This window comes from Olea europaea, chromosome 2 (genome assembly GCF_002742605.1).
Source record: "Olea europaea var. sylvestris chromosome 2, O_europaea_v1, whole genome shotgun sequence".
Lineage (NCBI taxonomy): Eukaryota > Viridiplantae > Streptophyta > Magnoliopsida > Lamiales > Oleaceae > Olea > Olea europaea.
This window is the reverse complement of record NC_036238.1, coordinates 20,502,229-20,505,478: the sequence shown is the minus strand read 5'-3', so window position 1 is coordinate 20,505,478 and position 3,250 is coordinate 20,502,229. Positions and strand designations below refer to the sequence as shown.

At 34.0% G+C, this 3,250-nt stretch overlaps 1 long non-coding RNA gene across 1 annotated transcript; it reads right to left on the bottom strand.

Moving 5' to 3' along the window:
• Positions 1 to 149: 149 nt before the first annotated feature.
• On the bottom strand, positions 150 to 2,795 carry LOC111365918. The gene is made up of 2 exons (XR_002697522.1): positions 1,949 to 2,795; positions 150 to 1,191 (listed from the first exon to the last, which is right to left on the bottom strand). It is a non-coding gene; the product is annotated as an uncharacterized LOC111365918 (long non-coding RNA).
• Positions 2,796 to 3,250: the final 455 nt, after the last annotated feature.

The window sequence follows — 3,250 nt, the reverse complement described above, 5'->3', positions numbered from 1 at the left end:
GCGAATTCACAATATCTTAAACAGTTCAATTTTCGCCACCACTCACACGTCAAAGGCACTGTTATAGACATAGATTAGAATAATAAAATCGTTTTTTTTTTTTAATATATCTTTATTAGCACAAAATTTCGCATGTCAAATATTTCATGTGAACTGAACAATATTATGTTACTAGCAATAGCAATATGTAGACATCGAGTACTTAAATTCTTTACAAAAGTTGAGAGCAATAAGAGATTCCCAAGTTACATTTACAATCCATCGCTTTCACAAATACATCAAAGCCCCATTTTTCTGCTTGGGCATCTTCTAATGAAAATAGCCCTTTCCGAGTCAACTTCGAAACCAGCTCACACTGAGGGCACTTAAAAGTGCTTATAAACTTCGATCAAACCCGAGTTGGTCAGAGCATTGAATTCTTTGCAAGAATCAACATATTAGATGCTTAAATAGAAAAACCATTTTTTGCTAAAATTTGGAGAAAATTATTTTATTGAAAATTGCAGAGAAACATGAAAATGTTTGGAAAGCCAGATCAAAGATGCAGCATCTCAAGCAGAAGATATAATTGAATACCATAATTCAAGTCAAATTCATTTGGAATCGGAATTTCCTTCAAGCGATTAATTTATGCCGGCAGTCCAAAAGCTAATTCGGGCAACCAGGAATCATGTTTTAGGGCACAAATGTGAAGACTTGGAGAAAGAAAGTGAAATACGAAATTGATTGGGTCACAGGACAGGTGTGGGTTAAAGGATCTACTACTAACGAATTACTTGCTTTGGGTTCATCAAGACTTAAATATTGAGGAAAGGATATCTATGGTGGGATTTGATGATGACTTGATCCAAATCATGGTTGGCTCATTGGCAACAATTGAAACTCCAAATCATCCCAGTTATTGGGATGGGAGGCATTGGTAAGACTATTCTTGCTAGAAATCTTCATAATGATCCTTGTGTAGTTCTTCACTGCAGTACTCGTTCTTGGATTATATCTTAGGATTATCAAGTGAAAGAAACTCTTCTAGCCCTATAGCTCTTCCTGATGAAAAACAGCCAGAGACTATTGAAGAATTCATTTGCAGCAGTGATGGACAGTGTGGAAAACAATGGTCTGTCTGCAGCCAAGATAGTATAAGGAGAAAATTTGAGATTGAGTTTGGCCTGCAAAATCTTCCAAATTATCATCCTACAAGAACAAAGAAAAACACAGAGTAATGGATTGCTTCAGCATGCAATTCACACAAAGGCATAGATCATAATCAATAACCGACATTTTTTATTAAATCCATATTGTTATAAATATTATTTTAGTTATACTTAATTTTCAAATCATCTAAACTTTCTCTCGATCCACTGTGGTACAACAATAAAAACAAAATAAATCCACTATACGGGATGCAACCAATAGAACATATCATAAACTCAAGCTTGACTTTAGTCACCTAATACAAATAAAAAAAGAAAAAAAAGGAGAAAGAAAGAAAAAAAAGGGTAACAAGACTGAAATAAGTCGGTTAAGTTCAGAAATGATCTCCCTCGGACGTTTACAACATGATTACGGGTTTTGTTTTGTTGTGGATGCTTATGAAATTTTTTGGCAGCCACTTTAATTAGGTTGAAAATTTGTTACCAAAACGAGGTTCTCTAATACAAGGTCATAAGCATGGTTAGATTTAATACTTGACCAATCCTCAACATAAAATGATTATTATTCATCGGGGGAAAAAAATTGGAAAAATAACTGGTTCTCATGTGCATCCACAGATCCACTAGCATATTATAGGACAAGAAACTATAGAGGAAATAAAGCAAAAACTGCACCAAAAACTATAAAATATTTGAAGTTCAACAGCATTGGGAATTCAAGATTTACCCTGATCATTTTATCTTAATTTTATTTAAGATCAAGAAAGTGGTAGTTTTTAGGCAGAAGGAGCTTTTACCTTTGAAGGCAAAGCGTAACTGCAGAAGCCATTCCACAGTCGTACCATTTCAGCAGAATTTTCATCACATCTTCCCAAGAAAGAAGGGCAGCCACATTTGAGGTTATCTTTTTAATGAGCACCCAACTGGTAGCAAGTACCCCAAAAGATCTTTACCGTTGTGAAGCAGCAGCTAAGAATCAGGCACTGAAGGCTCAGAAAATGGATGTTTATCTGACTCTATGCACTAGATCTGCCCATTCAATATGAAGGAATTCTAATTTACTGAATCCCATTCCGGCTTCGGAAGGCATTAATTTGCTGTTTCAGCATCTCATGGTTGTAATTTGATCCGATTTACAGCAAGATTAGTCTTACCATGCTTTCCATCCCAAAAACTAGGATGATTTGGAGTTCCGATTGCAGCCAAAAACCCAACCCATTACTTGAATCAACTCATCATCAAACACCACTATATTTTTCTCATAAAAGGCTTGAAAAACCAGGCAAAGAATCCCTTAGCAAAACCTTTTAACCAACACCTGTCCTCATCGTCTCTGTAATCGAATCAGTTTCTGCTTATATTCATACCTAAAAGACGAATCCTGCTAGCAGAAATCAGATTTTGAAGAGCATAAATCAATCGCTTGAAGAAAATTTCCAATTTTGTTTGAATCTGATTCGAAACATGGGATTCAATCATATCATCTACTTGATATGCTGCATCCTATGCTTTCAAAAAAATTTATGCTCCACTACCATTTTCTGGGGAAAAAAATCTTCCACAGATTCTAGAGAAAAATTGAGATCTGCTAGTGCCTACATAGCAAAAATATAGCAGCATAAACATCACTGTTCTATCCTCTCTATAAATAGGACGGCTACGCGGTTCTAGAATAAAATAATTAAGAAAGTCTGTAAACCCTAACCCTAAAATTGGACAATTTTAGCGTAAATGGTCCATAACCTTTGCCTTTAATGTGAAAATGTGTCCCTACTATTTTTTTCTTGACATTAACGTCCCTATAGAGTGTTTCTGTGTGCAATCTTTTTTCTTTTTCTCATGAAAAAGACCAACATGTCCTGAATTTTAACTAGGAAAATTCGCACTTTGGTCCTTAGCATTTAGAAAAAGTACATATGTCTCGCCTTTATTTCAAAATACTTGTTATAGCATATTAATATATATTATTATATTTGTGTCAATTAAAATGTTCAGAAGGAAATTAATGAATTATATAATTTTATGACATTCAATCAATCTTATTGTATTTTTATTTATGTATTATTTATATTTCTTTATTTGATAATAAAATGAAAATT